This window comes from Schistocerca cancellata, chromosome 1, assembly GCF_023864275.1.
Source record: "Schistocerca cancellata isolate TAMUIC-IGC-003103 chromosome 1, iqSchCanc2.1, whole genome shotgun sequence".
NCBI classification, from domain to species: domain Eukaryota; kingdom Metazoa; phylum Arthropoda; class Insecta; order Orthoptera; family Acrididae; genus Schistocerca; species Schistocerca cancellata.
The window spans coordinates 550,681,206-550,701,796 of record NC_064626.1 but is presented as its reverse complement, the minus strand read 5'-3'; the positions used below and the strand labels follow the sequence as shown (position 1 = coordinate 550,701,796).

Sequence of the window (20,591 nt, the reverse complement as noted above, 5' to 3'; positions counted from 1 at the left end):
ACAATTAAGCTACTTGACGTGCATTTTAACAGACAAAAATAAGAGGACAAGTAAATATATAGTAGAGAAGTTACAATCACGCGAAAACCAAAATAAAATGGAGCTGAATTATCCCAACAAAAACTGGGAAAAAATATGGACTAATATAAATAACAAAACACTGACTATGGAAGTGCAAGCGTCTTGGTACAGAGTTGTCAACAACATTATTAGTACCAACGAAAAACTGTATTCAATAGGGCTACAAGCACCCAATGTGTGCCAAAAATGTCACAATTTGGACTCCTTAAAGCATCGCTTCACCTGTAATGGATACAAGAATATTTGGAATGACATTGTATTGCAAGTCGATTTTCTCAAACGGACCGATGGAAGAGAAATCACACTAAACGATATACTCTTCCTTTCCACCACAAAAAAACAATGTCATCTTGTGGCTATTCGGAAATTTTTTCAATTATGTCGTTAACAACAAAGGCAATGACAATCTACAAGAATATCGAGAATATATGAAAGACGAATACTTCAAAATATGCCGGAACAAAGACCATAAAAAGAAGTTCGGAAATATGATGCAAATTTTGTTTCAGAAACAAGGCATCGGTTAATACCTAAATAATATGAAATCGACCGAACAAGATAGACTGCCAAAGTAGGGGATTGCTGTTGAGGGTGAAGTACGGTGGCGACTTCGTGTGCCCCGGGACCGATACGGTAGCCGTGAAGGCCTCAACAGAACCCCGAAAAAGCATGTTTTCCCAAGAAGTAACAGGAGTCATGCCACAGCACAAGAATAGTAGGGAAAAACTATTCTCATGCAAAAGACGTGCATCACTGAAGAAGTTTAATTTCCTATCTTACTTTTTACTTTTGCTTCTCTTTCACTTTTGTTTAAATTCTAATGGAAGAATATTTTGCGTTCCATTAATGCAGTCAATAGTATTACAGAGAGAGTTATTTTCACCGTAATCAATTCGGATTACAATTTACAATTTTCTAACATTGTCTTCAAGATGCAATTCAGTTTCATAACCCATTAAAAAAAATTTTAAATAAAAAAAGTGGGGCATTGAGCTCGCCAAAGAAAAAAAGAAAAATGGTGTAGTGGTTATGATATTAAACTAAAAAAAAAAGCGCTAATGCGCTGCTTCCTGTACTCGGGTAGGACCGCCGGCCCCGGATCGAATTCGTCCGGCGGATTAACGACTAGGGCCGGTATGCCGGCCAGCCTGGATGTGGTTTTTAGGCGGTTTTCCCACATCCCGCTATGTGAATTCCGGGCTGGTCCCCAAGTTCCGCCTCAGTTACACGACTCACAGACATTTGAAAACGTTCGTACTATTTCATGACTTACACTAGACGCGGACAGCTGGGGTACACTGCTTACGTCCTGGGGGGGGGGGGGTTTCGGGGTGGCGTCAGGAAGGGCAGCCGGCCACCCTCTGCACTTAACACTGCCAAATCCGTAATAGCAAAGCCGACCCGGCGTTGGAGCGGGACAAAGGCCCCGAGAAAGAAATAAAGTAAACAAGTTGTTGCGTAAGTTAGTAGGTTTTGCTCCTTTTGGTTTCCTTGTTGCTATGGGTCTATTTACTGTTTGTCAATTTTTGTTTGTAGTTCACTATTGTTAGATGAGTTACCATATTGTCAGTTTGTCGTTTAGAGACAGAGAGTGGATTTGTGAACGCTAGAAAATGGAGTGCCCAGTGGACACATCGGAACATTTCCGACGTATTCTTCTTCAGTCTTCAGTAGAGGGGTGACAGCAACGGTGGCTGCCCGAAACATTTGCGCCCTGTATGGGGATAATGCCATTGGACAGAGCACGCCAAGAAAATGGTTTTCTCGTTTCAACGAGGATCGCTTTGACATTAGTGACTCTCAACGTTCAGGAAGATCTTCGGGGTTTGAAGAAGATCGTTAAACGCATTGATCCACAATGATCTACGTTAGTGTACTCGATAACTGGCAAATGTGATGCACTGCGATCGTTCCACCATTGTGCGACATTCGCATGCGATGGGGAAGGTTCAAAAATCTGGTGTATGAGTAATGCGTGCTCTAAGCCAAAATCATAAAAATCAACGGGTGGCCATTTGTGCATCTCTGTTTACTCCTCATAAATTGGCGCCTGAGAAACGCCGACCATTCTTGTCCTGTATCGTTACTGGTGACGAGAAATGGTGTCTTTATGCTAGCATAAAGACTAGGAAGGAATCGTGTACCTCAACCACCATATTCAACCCATCCTGCGCCCTCAGATTTTCACCTTTTCCTCTTTCTATCCAATACCTTTGACAAACTTCCTTTCCGGATGAAAACTTGCTCAGAACATTGCTCGAAGAGTTCTTCGCCTCGAAACCACGTGATTTCTCCAGTCGCGGTATCGCGAAAGTTACTCTAGCGTCGGCAGACGGTTGCAAATAACGACGGAGAGTATATTATCGATAACTTAAATCTCTATTATATGTATCTGTTGTGTTATTTAACTTATGGAAAAACGCTACGAACTCATGCACCAAACGAATAGAAAACAGCGTTGTATAATACACGTTCAGTTTACTTTTCGCGTCGAATCTGGGCAAAATCTGGAGCTTTCGAAGAAATTTGCCATCGCCTTCGCCAACAACAACTGACTGTCGTGGCTGCCGTCGTGATGGTCGTTTATTGACCATAGACGGTTTGTGATTGGTCGGCTTTCTACATTACATCATACCGACAGAGATTGTCTCCATGTCTGCACTTGCTTTGTATAGTGGTCTCGTTGCTTGAGAAGCTGCACGCGAATATTCACAAGGTTGCGGAGCAACTTGACATTTCTACAGCAATGTCCAGACAAGGAGAAAGTGACACCAGATTCATCGAATTTGGTAGTCCAACATTTGGAGACAATCCACACATATTATAAAAATGGATGTATGTACATACCAATGTTCCACATCTCTTCTTAAACAACTGGAACGATTTCAACCAAAACTTTGAGCACAAATCACTTACTGTCTGGAAATCATCACTATGGGTGAAAGAGCTACCTACCTATGAAAGGCGTGGCTGTGAAAACTTAGAGCAGTCCACGAAGCGCCAATACGCGTACTTTAGTTACCCATTATTTGAGAATGAGGGCACTTCGTGACTTACAGGGAACTCTGCACATCAGTTCAAATCTACACGAAGCTCCTTCACACCGATAACCTCCACAAAATGATGAAAGAAAAAACGTTTGTAGTGTACTACATTTTCACTGTTTATGCAGTCAAACTGCCACATGAAGCATGACATTTTCATTTATAACTTCTTGACTACTAAGCGTATTCATGGCCTATTTTCAGACCGTGTTCACACATACCGCTGAAGGGCCAGCAAAATAATAATATTGTGCAACACACAGTTCAGGAGATAAGACGTCATAAACACTGAGACGCATGAAAATTGTCACGTCGTGCATGACGTTCTATATTATACTTTTTTACTGCTAACTCTACTCACAAGATATTTCGCAGACAGTAGCCACATGTACTACTGGATATACTTGCATAATTATATCACTGTACAGCATACAAGCCGGCCGGTGCGGCCGAGCGGTTCTAGGCGCTTCAGTCCGGAACCGCGTGACTGCTACGTTCGCAGTTTCGAATCCTGCCTCGGGCATGGATGTGTGTGATGTCCTTAGGTTAGTTAGGTTTAAGTAGTCCTAAGTTCTAGGGGGCTGATGACCACAGATGCTAAGTCCTATAGTGTTCAGAGCCATTTGAACCATTTGAACAGCATACAGTTCAGCAGATACGATGTCATAAACACTGAGGTGCGTGAAAATGAGACTCCACGGCGGAATTCGCTTCATATGCAGGGTGAAATGTGTGTACAAATACGTATGATACATGTGAAATATATTCGACATGTGCGGTCGCAGACAAAGCCAAAGGTAAAAAATCATCCTAAACCCCTGGAACGATTTCACACAAATTTGGCACACATATTACTCGTAATTACCATCGGGAAAGCAATACTCTGGAATAAAATCACCAGCCTCCTATTCAGGTGAGCGTGTTAACGTTGAGACAAAGGGGGAGAGGAAGACGGAGAGAGAGAGGGGAGGAGGAGGAGATCGACACACACACACAGGGGGAAGTAGAGGATGGACAGAGGCAGAGGCAGGGAGAGGTAGGCTGAGAAAGAGAAGAGGAAGAGACGAACAGAGAGGGGGGAGGAGGACAGAGAGAGGGGAGGAGAAAATGGAAGAGTGTGGTGGGAGGAGGAGATGGAGAGTGTGGGAGAAGAAGAGATGAACAGAGAAAGGAGGGTGGAGAAGGTAGACAGAGAGAGGGATTGGAGGTCATTGACTGAGAGGAGGTAGACGAGGAGATAGAAAGAGGAGAGGGAGGAGGAGATGAATAAATAGAAGATTGAGAAGATTGGAAAAAATACACACAAAGGCAACGCCAGGTAATCGGCTAGTATGCTATGAAACTTACATATGGAACTTCGTGAGCTCCAGACTTATTTAGCGTCATATCAACTGAAACAATGCTGCAAAAAACAATGCTGATTCAGTGGGTTTTTATCAGTTTTATTGCAGGAAGAAAAATTCACTTTTTTGTGCTCTTTCACTTAAAATATTTTGTCTTTTCAAAAAATGGTCAAATGGCTCTAAGCACTGTGTGATTTGTTATCTGAGGTCATCAGTCCCCTAGACTTAGAGGTACTTAAGCCTAACTAACCTAAGGACATCAGACACATACATGCCCGAGGCAGGATTCCAACATGCGACCGTAGCAGCCGCGTGGTGTCGGACTGAAGTGCCTAGAACCGCTCGACCATAGAGGCCGGCTTTTGTCTTTTCAGTAACACTGATGATGGAAAGCATTATGACCATCTATTTAACAACGTGTTTTGTCCCTTTGGAACGCAATAAAGTAGAGATCCGACATGGCACGGATTCGAGAAATCGTTGGTAGGTTTCCGAAGGAATGTAGCATCAGACGTCTATGCACAGATCACACAATTCCCATAACTTACACGTCGGTGGTTCAAGGGGCGAAGCTGGTGTCCTATTGCGTCCCAGAGGTGTTCCATCAGGTTCAGAGTAGGTGAATTTGGTGGCCAAGACATCAAACTGAGCACACTATGGTCGTGCGGTAGCGTTCTCGCTTCCCACGCCCGGGTTCCCGGGTTCGATTCCCGGCGGTGTCAGGGATTTTCTCTGCCTCATGATGGCTGGGTGTTGTGTGCTGTCCTTAGGTTAGTTAGGTTTAAGTAGTTCTAAGTTCTAGCGGACTGATGACCATAGATGTTAAGTCCCATAGTGCTCAGAGCCATTTTTGAGCACACTATGATGCTCCCCAATCCACTGTCGCATGATCCCGGCCAAGTGACACGGACAGTTATCATGCTGGTAGATGCCATCAACGTCAGGACAGACGTAGAACATTAAGTGACGCCAATTGTCCGCACAGTACAGAGCTGTCATAGTGATGTAGATTACCGCAAGTCCTATATGAGGCTAGGTGAATATCGAGCAGCTGTTTATCCGGATGACGGCATATCCGGACGCAACAATCGACTTAGCGTAACAACAGATATGTTTCATCCGACCAGACGACACGTTTCCACTGGTTCAAGGTCCAGTCATAATGATTCCATGCCTACTGCAATCTTAATTGAGGAGGATGATAGATCAACATTGTAACACCCAGGGACTATCTGCTGCGGTGCCCTATGTACAACAACTGAACGGTGTGTTCCGAAACACTTGTGCCTACAACAGCATTGTGCTCTGTCGTCACGTACATGACTCGCATATGTCTGCACTGCTTTACAGCTTGAGTACGCATCAAGTGTTGATACCGTTGATTATGTAATAATATACAAAAAATTTCATGCAAGAGTAACTGACTAAATCCCCAAAAACCCTACCTATTATACTTCAAAATGATCAATATTAATCATAAAGGTACTAAAATTCGAGAACAATGCCAGTCTCAACGTTAAATTGTGATTTATGCATTCCGTTATAGTACCTGTGTAGCGCTCTACGCAGAAGTGTTAAAGTAAATGAAATAGCAAAACAATTTTAATTAATTTATTTATGAATTTATTCACCTTAGTACGTTGACCCAGCTCTTGAATTCAAGACAAAATGATAATAAGATGTGAAACTAGGAAAAGTTGTTCTTGTTTGGCTGTAACTGTAGACCTCATTAATAACATGAGACTGAGTAACCTGGCTATCTGCAGTTCAACAACGGGCATATTTATGAATTTGGGATCAACTGTGTCAGGTCTGACTTGAAGTACATCTTGTCGACCCAATTTCAAAAGTCCGCCTCTACATATCGTTCTACTTTCTGCCGCCATGACACATAACAAACTAAATCAAACTCTGCGCCTTATAAAAGGCACAATAAAGAGGATCCTAGTCTACTGGTTAGCCACACCCACGCAATATACACTGATAAGCCAAAATATTATCACTGCCCAACGCGACGTTGTATGCCGCTAACGAAAGTATGCTAGCGGACCAGTCACGGACGGGAGATCACTCTGGCGAAGACATTGGCTGCAAGTGGAGAAATCCATTGAGAAAAGCTACTTGACGAAGGGCAGATTATTATTACTCAGAAGCTGTGAACGAGAATCTCGAAAACGGTGAAGCTGATCGAATGTTCACGCGCTATTGTCATTTCTACGGAAAAAGATAGGACAGTAAAACCACCAATATGAGCTGAATGCTTCGATGTGCGGTGAACGAGGTGTTCGGAGGCTTGGCTGCTCTGCAAAGTAGGATACGAGGCTTGGCAACACTGCAAAGTAGGATACATGGTGGTCTGTGGCATCTCTACCGAAAGAGCACAATGCTGGTGCACGAACAAATGTTTCGGAGCACACTGTCCAAAGTACATTTTTAGCACGGGAGTTTTGCAGCAGACTACCCCTACGTGTTGACCCAACGACATCGTCAACTGTGATTGCAATGCGCGCAGGATCATCGGGATTCGACCGTCGACCAATGGAAACGTGTCGGCTCTTTGGGTGAATGAAACAACAGCACCCAAGTAAACAGTGGCATAAATTGTCAAGTAAACCGTACAGCAACAGGTCAGTCTACACGGACTCTTACATCTCAGATCTGAAGCACATTTGCAGCCGTTTCTGTCCATTTATGTGTGTGTTTTGGTTTAGAGAAGAAATTTTAAAAAACATTCTTTCACTCATATGATTGTGTCGCCTATTCTAAGCCCGGTAAAATCCATCAGCGTTATCCACTCTCAATTAACAACGCACTAGTTCCATGTAAGTTACACTGTATTACCTCTTTTAAACGTGAAAATATGAAGTACAGATCGTTGGAACTTGTCCCACAATCAGCGATACACAACTGCAGGAACACCTTGTGACGGTGCCTCCCCCCTCCCCAATCCCTAGTAATTTTACGGCCTGTTGACAAGCATGTCACATACAGACGGATTTATTTAATCTTATCTAATGAGAGTAAATAATAGTATGCGCCATCTGTTAATGAAACGTGTCATCTCTGTCGAAATGAACATCCTGCTATATTTATACGAGAACAGGATATTTGCGCGAAGGGCAGATATCAGTCCAATACTAGGTCAGAGGATCAGGCACTCGCAGATAAAAAGGGCGGATCCAGGGACCATTTCTGGAGGGGAGGGAGTGGTCATAACTTGTCCCTATTAACTCTGTCTATTGGTTGCTGTGAAGTTAGGAAACTGATATCTGTAAAAATTGTGAAGTCTTATACTACATTTTTCGTTGGTTGTCGGAAGAGTTACCAAGCGCAACAATCCTCCTGCCCCCTTCATTTCTCCACCAAGGCTCTGTACCTGTCCACATGCAGCTTCCCAAATGTACACTGTTGACAACCCACGTCCGTGACGATGTTCAAAGCACTGAAAATTCGTAGAATTAGTCGTTTGTGAAAACCTATGGCGCTTAATTTAAATTTAATATACGATTATAATGATAATAATGGCGTGTGACGAGCGCCTCCCGTCGGGTAGACCGTTCACCGTGTGCAAGTCTTTCGATTTGACGCCACTTCGGCGACTTGTGCGTCGATGGGGATGAAATGATGATGATTCGGACAACACAACACCCAGTCCCTGAGCGGAGAAAATCACCGATCCAGCTGGGAATCGAACCCGGGCCCTTACGACTGACATTCTGTCGCGCTGACCACTTTTTTTTTTAAATTTCATTTTGTTCGCTTTCGTTCGTTAGATCTGATCAGCGCGGACGTCGTAAGACACCCTTTTAAGTTCATTGTTGATCTATTAACTCAGTTTTTTTTATTACAGAGGGCGTCTAACCCTCTGACCGAGCACATTTCTCAGTTACCGGGGGCGGACTCTCGTTTAGGTGGGGTTGTGTATTAATCGTTCACTGCAAGAAGACTCCCGACGGAGTTTACAGATCACAGTTGTTTGATCGAAGTCGGAAGTAGGTGTATGGCTTCAAAAATGGTTCAAATGGCTCTGAGCACTACGCGACTTAACTTCTGAGGTCATCAGTCGCCTAGAACTCAGAACTAATTAAACCTAACTAACCTAAGGACATCACACACATCCATGCCCGAGGCAGGATTCGAACCTGCGACCGTAGCGGTCGCTCGGTTCCAGACTGCAGCGCCTAGAACCGCACGGGCACTCCGGCCGGCTGTATGGCTTCACAACGATGTTCATTTGTTGTCGGTGCCACCAACATTTGCTTTCAATATTCTTTACAATAAGTGTATCCCTTGAACATATTAATAAATTTAGACCGTTACTGACTCAACTACATATAACATTTGTCTGCTCTTTAACTAGACGTGTTACGTCTACATTCGCTTACGAGTACTTTGACACAATGAACACAGTGACGCTTGATAACAGGCGAGCGGCCGCAGTCATTTTGAAGTGACTGAGGCAAGTGCTTTAGCTTCTTGAAAATCTGCTCGTACTCACGAGTTATAGCGCTGGGAAGCTCCAGAAATAAATAGAACAAATCATGGTTCTTTGGAGGAAACTGCACTGAAAAATTAAACAAACAGCTGCAGTTTCATTGGATATATCGTCAACTAGCTTTGTTTACAGTGATAATTTTTAGGAAAGTAATTGTAAGTATTCTTCGCATCGTCTAGGGCTTCATGCTAAGATTCTTCCCTCTGGTTACCCGTAATAATCATGAACGTCAAAAATCGTTTTCAAATGATCCTTTATGTAGTCTCACTCGTCAACTCTCCATTTTCTCAGTACACAAGCACCAGTTCGTATCTCTTCCACAATATGATTCATACTTTGTTTCAGTCTCAGACATGACCATCACATTTATGAGTTCAGAACTGAAAAATGAGTCAGGTTACCCTGCATTAGGAACGTGGGTGCATTCAGCGACTGCGGTATGATTTACAAATGATAGAGCACTGCAATTAGTCGTCTTTATTGTAGGTTTCATTTGGCAAATCTAGATTTGCCTGTTCTTCGGGCGCCCGAACTGACATGCATCGATACTATAATACGTATAATGCATTGCTAATGGCTAGGCACTAGCCGAAATCTAGATTTGCCAAATAATACCTGCAAAAAAGGTTGACTGATTGCTGTGTTCTATCATTTGCAAATCAAAAATGAAACACATGCAGATACGCACGAAGACGAGAGTACTAATAACAGAAATCCACAGCGGCGACCGACATAACAGCCGAGCTGGATAAGCGCACAAACGAAAACATCGATTATGCGCAACCCAACTCGCGCTTTTCTTAGATGACATCCTGAAAGACTCAGATCAATATAGCGTGGGAGAAATCGTATTTCTAGGCTTCTGAAAAGCATTTGACTCAGTACATATATTCTTATCGTCCGAAGTATGATCGTATGGCGGTATCAAGCGAAATTTGTGACTGGCCTGAGGATTTTCTGGTATGGAGGGTGCAGGATGTTATCTCTAATGGAGCATCATCAACACATACAGAAGTAACTTTAGAGGTGTCCCAGGGAAATGTTTTGGCACCACTGCTACTGACGTAGCATACTAATGACGTAGTAGCAATGGTAGTACACTATGGGCCATTAGAATTGCTACACCAAGAAGAAATGGAGATGATAAACGGGTATTTATAGGACAAATATATTATACTAGAACTGACATGTGATTACATTATTCACGCAATTTGGGTGCATAGATCCTGAGAAATCAGTACCCAGAACAATCACCTATGGCCGTAATAACGGCCTTGATACGCCTGGGCATTGAGTCGAACAGAGCTTGGATGGCGTGTACAGGTTCAGCTGCCCATGAAGCTTCAAAAAGATACCACAGTTCATCAAGAGTAGTGACTGGCGTAGTGTGACGAGCCAGTTGCTCGGCCACCACTGACCAGACGTTTTCAATTGGTGAGAGATCTGGAGAATAAGCTGGCCAGGGCAGCAGTCGAACATTTTCTGTGTCCAGAAAGGCCCGTACAGGACCTGCAACATGCGGTCGTGCAATATCCTGCTGAAATGTAGGGTTTCGCAGGGATCGAATGAAGGGTAGAGCCACGGGTCGTAACACATCTGAAATGTAACGTCCACTGTTCAAAGTGCCGTCAATGCGAACAAGAGGTGACAGAGACGTGTAACCAATGGCACCCCATACCATCACGCAGGCTGATACGCCAGTATGGCAATGATGAATACACGCTTCCAATGTGTGTTCACCGCGATGTCGCCAAACACGGATGCGACCATCATGATGCTGTAAACAGAACCTGGATTCATCCGAAAAAATGACGTTTTGCCATTCGTGCACCGAGGTTCGTCATTGAGTGCTTCATCGCAGACGTTCCTGTGTGATGCAGCGTCAAGGGTAACCCCAGCCATGGTCTCTGAGCTGATAGTCCATGCTGCTGCAAACGTCGTCGAACTGTTCGTGCAGATGGTTGTTGTCTTGCAAACGTCCCTATCTGTTGACTCAGAGATCGAGACGTGGCTGCACGATCCGTTACAGGCATGCGGATAAGATGTCTGTCATCTCGACTGCTAGTGATACGAGGTCGTTGGGATCCAGCACGGTGTTCCGTATTACCCTCATGAATCCACCGATTCCATATTCTGCTAACAGTCATTGGATCTCGACCAACGTGAGCAGCAATGTCGCGATACGATAAACCGCAATCGCAAACGTGATGGTACGCATTTCTCCTCCTTACACGAGGCATCACAACAACGTTTCACCAGGCAACGCCGGTCAACTGCTGTTCGTGTATGAGAAATTGGTTGGAGACTTTACTCATGTCAGCACGTTGTAGGTATCGCCACCGGCGCCAACCTTGTGTGAATGCTCTGAAAAGCTAAGCATATCACAGCATCTTCTTCCTGCCGGTTAAATTTCGCGTCCGTAGCACGTCATCTTCGTGGTGTAGCAATTTTAATGGCCAGTAGTGTAACATCATAATTTTCGCAGACAATACAGTTATTTATAATAAAGTACTGGATTAAAAAAGTACACAAATATTCAATCAGTGCTTGATAAAATTTCAATGTGGTGCGGAGACTGGCAACACGCATGAACTATTGACATTACACACTTCACAAAACCTAGTAGCATATGACTGTAATTTCAATAGTTGCGTTGAGTCTTCAATGCTCAGTAAGACCATCTACAAGATGGTTGAAGGACTTCGGCTGTTCGATATAAAATGTAAAATTAAGAACACCTTCAATCGTATGTAGTCAACTGGTCTCTTAAAATTTTACACCCTCCGTTTATTACGTAGTTTACCGTGTCATTATTATTGTTTATGTGAATGCTTGGTGTCTGTTCTTTCAGACATGTCCGATAGAACAGACACCACGCATTCATGTAATTTATTCGCCTCGATTACATGAATCCACCACCTTCAGTGAGGATGCCCATTTTCGTCTGACCTGCTGTGGGAATCTCAAATTAGACAGCATGGAGGACATAGGCAGGAAAGGGTACGGGGACTGCGCGTGGGTGGCGCTCGGTGGAAGTGTAGGTGGACCGCGGGGCGTGTCGAGATAGACCGCGCAATTGCTGTAATAACACTGTGTCCGGCTGGTTAGTGGGGGAAAAATGGTTCAAATGGCTTTCGGCACTATGGGACTTAACATCTGATGTCATCAGTCCCCTAGATTCACAACTACTTAAACCTAAGTAACCTAAGGACATCACACACATCCATGCCCGAGGCAGGATTCGAACCTGCGACTGTAGCAGCAGCGCGGTTCCGGACTGAAGCGCCTAGAACCGCTCGGCCACATCAGCCGGCTGGTTAATGCAACTGCATAGTAAGCAGGAGATGATAGGTTCGAATTCCGGCCGGGCACACATTTTCACTTGGCGCCGTATGAAGTCCCGATGGAACTGACATCAGTAATTCCTTCCCGTTCCTTTTCCCCTCTCCATCTTCGGTATAAGTATTATTATTGTTGTCTTTAAACAGGGGCCTGAAGATAGCCTAGAGAAAAGCCGGAATTGGTCGCAGAAATCAAGTGTGGTGTCACCGCCAGACACCACACTTGCTAGGTGGTAGCCTTTAAATCGGCCGCGGTCCGTTAGTATACGTCGGACCCGCGTGTCGCCACTATCAGTGATTGCAGACCGAGCGCCGCCACACGGCAGGTCTAGAGAGACTTCCTAGCACTCGCCCCAGTTGTACAACCGACTTTGCTAGCGATGGTTCACTGACAGAATACGCTCTCATTTGCCGAGACGATGGTTGGCATGGCCTTCAGCTGCGTCATTTGCTGCGACCTAGCAAGGTGCCGTTACCAGTTGCTATTGAGATTGTGAATAGTGTACCGTCAGGAGCGACGTTCACCATTTGTGGATTGAAGTTAAGTATTCCACCAGCTGCGTCCGTTTTTCTGAAGTCTAGTTTCCTTGTCCTGTTCCAGACCTCACGCCGGCCTGCGTGAGCTGGGACGCGTGCCTTTCGGCTTCCTCTAGTACCCGGTGTTGGCTCTCCTGCCAACCCACAACATCAAGAACATTCAAAATATACATGTCTGAAAGTGTTTTTAAGTTTACATTTTATAATAGCAATTATTCACAGTTAAAATTAATCAATTGTTGTAAATAATTGGCTGCACTAGTTTGTCGCGATATGAAATGGCGACATCGTATCGGTTCAGTCGTAGATAAAGCAGATGGCAGACTTCGGTCCGCTGGTAGAATACAAGGAAAATGCAATTACTCTGTGTACACAGCCACGCTAGGGGAGACCGCAAACATCCAAGCACTCTACACGCCAGGCGCCTCCACCTCCCAAGTCCAGCCACGCAGTTGTAGCACTTCTGCAAAAACCACATTGAGCCCCCCCCCCCCCCCCACACACACACACACAGAAAAATGCGAACTCCGAGCAGTCGCCTTCAGATGGCGCTCACATTACGGTACTACATTCCGCTTCCGCCACGAGCCCGTCATCGCATCGTATCCGTCTGCCGACAGTGTTGTCAGCAGCCACAAAGTGGCTTCCGCAAAGGCAAGCGCAGAGAAATTCTTCCGGCGAGTGCGGCTCTAAGACTACGCTCCACTGAAACTCGTCCAGTTCCTCAGCTCTAGCAGTTCCGCCGGGTTCTACAGTTACGACATTTCCGGGACAGCTAATGACAGTATGGCGGCAGTCCACCTATAAAAGGCAGTATAGGTCATACCCTGCACTAGCCGCCGAGGAGCATAAACTGTGATCGCCGTAGCAGCAGCCTCTTTTTACGAAGCGATAGTGCAACGACAATAGCCAACTGCCTGCCAAAGTTATATTCTCTTAAAGGACAGATTGATTAGCTGCCAGAGACAGCAGTTCAGTAGAACTTAACTTAGTTCAGCTTAATTGCGCTCCGTGCAAATACTGTGTTACAAATTCTATTTATGTCGAAACTGGGGGTCTAGCGCCAAAGCGTTTGTCTGGAAACCGAGAGGTCGTGGGATCAAAGCCTTGTTTGACAACGGATTTTTCAGTCTGCGTTTTAATCTAGATTTCACCTCCAAACCACGTCAGCAGCAGCAAGAAACGACACGTGGTTCGGTTTCTCTGCGATCAGGAATTCGACATGTCGGACGGCGCCGATGGTACTCTTCGATAGCAGCAGAATCACTACAGGTACCATCACAGAAGCCGTGGACATACAGCACATGTGCAAACTCTTCATTAGTGTAGCTGTGTGGCATTTTAGACATCACGTGTACGATCACAGTTAACCGACACACCTCTCTGACACACTCATTAATCCCTTGCACTATTTCACTCAGAACACACCATGGACAACTGCGCGTTCGTCGGGTTAGTTTAATGGCACAAAGACATCACGAGGAAAGAGGTAAAAGCAGCCAGGCACGTTGGGCTGGAATAAAACGTCAAAGAGATTGGGTGTGGGTAAGAGACATACGCGTGCACTGCTAGCCCAAAAACAAATGTAAATTAAATGTGTTCCATCTCGGAAATCATTCATAATGGGTCATATGACCGTATGAAGTTTTTTTTGGTTCAAATGAATGTTACTGTCGTACCCCTGAATATTGACCATTCCGCCCTGCACACACTGTGTAGTGCCACCTTGTAGTGTAACTGTAGTACGGTGTTCGCTTGCTGCTACCGTGGATGAAGGGCTAGATTAACATTCAAGACAGAACATCTCAACCCTCTACAAATGAGATTGTTTACAGAACTTTCTTTCTATCTTTCGCTTGTGCCTTTGTCCCGCAGGTACGGAGGGTCAGCATGGTTAATCGGATTTGGTAATGTTAGATTAAGGGGTGGCCGGATGCCCTTCCTGCCGCCACCCCGTACCCCCAAGGACGGAAGTAGTTACCCCAACTGTCTGCGACTAGTGTAATCCATGGAATAATGCGAAAGTGTTCAGATGTCTGCGAGCCATGTAACTGAGGCGGGACGTGGGGACCAGCCCGGTATTCACCTAGGGGGTATGAAAAACCGCCTAAAAACCACATCCAGGCTGGCCGGCACACCGACCGTCGTCGTTAATCCGCCGGGCGGATTCGATCCGGGACCGGCGCGTATACCCGAGTCCACGAAGCAGGGCATTAGCGCTCTCGGCTAACGTGCCGGGTTGATTGTTTACAGAACTCATCCTAGGTTATTTGCCCTTTGTGTGTGAGCCACACTAAATACTACGACGAGGGAATACTCAAAGTACAGAAAGAAGGGATCGAAGAAGGAAGATTAGAAATTTATGGCGTAACATGACAGCACTAATGGGCACAGGTTTTTGGCTCATAGGAGAACGTCATTGAAGAACGGTTTCTTGAAATGATTGCAACCAGTCCCCTGGTTGCAGCAATTTCAAGTGACCTTTATGCATCACAGTCGCAGTGTTCCTCATCCATAATCGATAAAAGTATTTTTTTTTACGTCACTGAATAGCCGAAAAACCTGATCTGGAAGATGCTTTAACTTTAGTGCGAAAACCTACTTTCAGAGTTTCGAGTATCATTGTTAGATGAGAAAGCCTGGAATATATTACCAGTTCCTACGTAACGCAATAGAAAAACAAGATTAGAATACATCAAGTTGACGAAAGTCATATTCTACCGTATCTTCCTCCGCCGTCGGCGTTGTCGTTGTTACCGTGAGACACCGTTATACCAAGAGGAAAGGCGCGTCGATCTTAGAGCATGAGATATGATGACCTTAAGCCATTGAAAACACACAACGGTCACGGTAGCACCTGATTCCAGAATAGCTGCAGTAGCTAAGATCTACGAACTATCCCCTGTTGACCAGGTCCCCAAAACTTAACTCGTAACGAGATCCCTTCAAAGCAAATTGTCATAACGATCGTCTATAAAGGCTTCGTACAACGAGAAGAAATGTTACGGTTGATGGAATAATAACAGATACGACCAAACTGTCTTGTCTCTTCTGCTTTATTTAACATAACTTCGTTCACAGTTTCATTTCGCATTCACCACTCATTCACCGAAACCCTTTGATGAACAGTTTTGGTTGCTTAACACCAACAGTCAATGATAATGATACAGCTTTTCTCCTTTTTATAAATTGAAGCCCGCTCTCCGTGATATTATTAAAAAAAAACCGGTCTCAATACCGCGTCCCTCGTGAGATGCGAATAGATTTATCCCGGAATTGACCGCCCTGTAGGTGTACTCAATTTAATGACCACACTTCGCTGTCCGCTATTTCGCGTAACTGAATGTCCATTTGTTAGTCTGATTATACACTGTAGCTATTTAAAATTCGCCCCTATATTTTTCACAACGCACAATTAGCACTTCGTTACTTGTTTTTTTTGTTTTTTTTCTAAGGGTAAACGAAAAAAAAAAGACGCCGTATAATCGGCTTAGTCAACATAAAGCAAAACACCTTAATATGCCCAATTTCACCTCTTCTTATAGGATCGGCTACCTTACTCATTAATTTACTACATATTATTTCCAATAACACTAAACAGGTATCGCCGTTATATTTTAATTGTATTCAAAAGCATGTTACTACTATTATGACCAACCAAATCGTCACAAATCGCGCGGCGTGCGTTTTTAATGATAACTTTACGCTATTCAATTAAATCGCGCGGCGTGCGTTTTTAATTATAACTTTACACTATTCAATTTCCGTTACAGCTATCTTGACTCGTAATGTTACAATATGTTATCGCTCAGTATCGTGTTGGACCACCTCTTGCCCGGCATAGTGCAACAACTCGTTGTGGTATGGAGTCAGAAAGTCGTCGTAAATCCCCTCTAGAAATATTGAGCCATGCTGTCTCTAAAGCTGTCCGTAATTACGAAATTGTTGCCGGTGCCGGATGTTGAGCACGAACTGACGTCTCCATTATGTGCCACAAATGTTCGATTCATGTCGGGTGGTAAGGGTGGTCAGACTCTCTAGAACATTTTGCAAACCAATTTCGAACAGTTGTGGCCCGGTGAAATGGCCAATTGTCATCCATAAGAATGAAGTCCATGAATATCTGCAAATGGCCTCAAAGTAGGCGAACGTAACCGTTTCCAGTCAATGATCGGTCAGTTGGAGCAGAGAAGCCAGTCCATTCGACGTAAAAGCACCTTCACCTTTATGGAGCCGTCACCAGCTTGCGCAATGCCTTGTTGATAACTTTGGTCCATGGCTCCGCGGGGGCATGCGCCACACTCTAACACTACCATGCGAAACTGAGGCTCATCTGATCAGGCAACGGTTTTCCAGTCCGTCTAGGGTTCTACCGACATGGTCATCTGCCAGGAGAGGCGATGTCGTGCTGTTAGCAAAGCCATATGCGTCGGTCGTCTACTGCCATAGCCCATTAACCCATAATTTCGCCGCACTGTTCTAACAGATACGTTTGTCGTAACACCCACACTAATTTCTGCGGTTGTTTCACGCAGTGTTGCTTATCTATCAGCATTGACAGCTCTATGCAAACGCCGCTGCTCTCGGTCGTTAAGTGGGGGCTGTCGGCAACTACGTCGTCTGTGGTGAGAGTTGATGCCTGAAATGTTATAATCTCGGCACACACTTGATACTGTGGATCCTGGGCTATTGAATTTCCTAACGATTTCTGAAATGGACTGTCCCATGCGTCTAGCTCCAACCACCATTTCGCTTTTAGTGTCTTAATTCCAGCCATGCCGTCATAATCACTTGAATACAAGCTCTGGCAATGCACTGTCCTTTTACACCTTGTGTACGCGATACTACCGCCATCTGTATAAATGGTTATCGCTGTCCCATGACTTTTGTCACCTCAGTGTAAATACAGGGTGTGCCCGTGCGGTTCTAGGCGCTTCAGTTTGGAACCGCGTGACCGCTACGGTCGCAGGTTCGAATCCTGCCTCGGGCATGGATGTGTGTGATGTCCCTAGGTTAGTTAGGTTTAAGTAGTTCTAAGTCCTAGGGGACTGATGACCACACATGTTAAGTCCCATAGTGCTCAGAGCCATTTCAACCATTTTTTTTGTTTTTTGTTTTTGTAAATACAGCTTACACAGAGACAATTTAAGCAGCAATTCTTCCCGCGCAGTGTATATGAATGTAACGGGTAGAAACTGTATTGTACAGGGGGAAGTACGTGTTACCACGGGCTTAACAGTTGTTTGCAGAGTATAGCAACAGATGTCGAAACAAGGTAAGACACTGTCCAGTCACATTAATGTGAACACCCGTCAAAAGCCTGCCAATCATCTTTTGCAGGGCACACCGTTGAGAGACGTGCAGGAGCTGTGTCAGTGAGCTCCAGGAAGGTCCCGACAGGGACATGGAGCCATGGTGACTCCAGTGCCGTGGCCACGAGTGCTAGGTCTCTCGCTTGATGATGCATGGCGCGTACAGCCCGATACAGGTGTTCCCACATATTTTCGATTTCATTTTGATCTTGGGCATTTGGGTGTCAGGGGAGTACGTTAAACTCAACATGGTGCTCTTCGAAACACGCATATACAATGCGAGCCGCGTGAAAGTTGCATCGTCCTATTAGCAAACGCCACCGCAGCCGAGGAAAAACAAGCTTCATCCAGGGGTGAAATTGTCCAAAGCGTACACGCCTTTTTTGTTGACCCACTGTGCCTTTGAGAATGACGAGATCACCCATAAAATGCCACGGAAATATTCCCGAGACGGTAACGATCCCTCCTCCGTCCTGGACTCTTCCGACGGTTGTTCCAGAGTGCTTGCTTTCAGACTTTTCACGCCATACGCGCTAACGATCGCCTGTCCTACGCAGAACAAAACGTGATTCATCTCGGTGAACGTCCGATTACGGTATTGACGTGCAAATTACAGCCTTCGTCACCGATAAACAGTAGTCAGCAAGGGCGCATGACCCAGATGCCTGTTGCAGTGGCCCATATGCAGCAACGGACCCTAACGGTCAATGGAGACTTCGTGCTAGCGCCTTTGTTCATCTTGGCAATGAGTTGCTCAACAATTGTACATCTGCTCGCCCGTGTATGTGTGTCTGCAGCTGTCGTTAACCGCTGTCACCTAAGAACCGTGAGGCACCAAAGTTGCTACGGCACCGGTTTTGGTTAGCGCCATTTTGTCATACATGGTATATTTGAACCACAGCGGCACGCGAACAGTTTACAAACTTAGCCGTTTCGGAATTGCTTCCAACCTTCGTCTGTGAGTGGAAACTGCACGTTGCCGCGGAACATAGGTTGTGGTCACATTAATGTGACTGGATCGCTATGTCGTAGGAAGGTGACATCTCTATAAAACTTAACTTGCAAAATACACACATCAAAAACATTTTTGCATCACCTCGTTTCCGAAGTTTCCGAACCTGTTAAGAAAATTGCAATAGAGATCAACATAAACCTCATTTACGCCCTTTTTATTGCTCATGGAAACCACACATTGCATGTTGTAAGACCATATAGCGAGACCTTCAGAGGTGGTGGTCCTGTTGCTGAACACACCGGTACCTCTAACACCCAGTAGCACGTCCTCTTGCACTGATGCACGCCTGTATTCGTCGTGACATACTGTCCACAAGTTCATCAAGGCACCGTTGGTCCAGACTGTCCCACTCCTCAACGGCGATTCGGCGTAGATCTCCCAGAGTGGTTGGTGGGCCACGACGTCCATAGACAGCTGTTTTAAATCTATCCTGGCCATGTTCGATTGGGTTCATGTGTGGAGAACATGCTGACCACTCTAGTCGTCATCCTGAAGGAAGTCATTCACAAGATGTTCACGATGGGTGCGCGAACTGTAGTCCGTGACGACGAATGCCACGCCAATATGCTGTCGATATGGTTGCACTATCACGTATCACGTATCGTACAGCCTTCCATGACCACCAGCGGCGACGTCGGCCCCACATAATGCCACCCCAAAATAGCAGGGAACCTCCCTCCACCTTGCTGCACTCGCTGGACAGTGTGTCTAAGGCGTTTAGCCTGTCCGGGTTGCCTCTAATCACGTCTCGGATGATTGTCTGGTTGAAGGCATATGCGACACTCATCGGCGCGAGAACGTGATGCCAATCATGAGCAGTCCATTCGGCATGTTGTTGGGCCCATCTGTACCGCGCTCGTGGTTGCAAATATCAACCTCGCTATGGACGTCGGGAGTGAAGTTGCGCATCATGCAGCCTATTGCGCACAGTTTGAGTCGGAACACGACTTCCTGTGGCTGCACGAAAAGCATTATTCAACATGGTGGCGTTGCTGTCAGGGTTCCTCCGAGCCATAATCCTTAGGGAGTGGTCATCCACTGCAGTAACAGCCCTTGGGCAGCCTGCACGAGGCATGTCATCGACAGTTCCTGTCTCTCTGCATCTTCTCCATGTCCGAACAACATAACTTTGGTTCACTCCGAGACGCTTGGACACTTCCCTTGTTGAGAGCCCTTCCTGGCACTAAGTGACAATGCGGAAGCGATCGAACCGCGGTATCAAACCATCTAGGCATGGTTGAACTACAGACAACACGAGCCGTGTACCTCCTTCCTGGTGCAATGACAACTGATCGGCTGTCGGACCCCCTGCGTCTAATGGGCGCCGCTGATGCTTGGTTGTTTACATCTTTGGGCGGGTTTAGTCACATCTCTGAACAATCAAAGAGGCTGTGTCTATGATACAACATCCACAGTCAACATC

At 45.4% G+C, this 20,591-nt stretch overlaps 1 protein-coding gene across 4 annotated transcripts in view; it reads right to left on the bottom strand.

Moving 5' to 3' along the window:
- LOC126180278 (protein retinal degeneration B) overlaps nucleotides 1-20,591 on the bottom strand; it is a 589,076-nt gene that overhangs the window by 419,386 nt on the left and 149,099 nt on the right. The window lies entirely within an intron of this gene.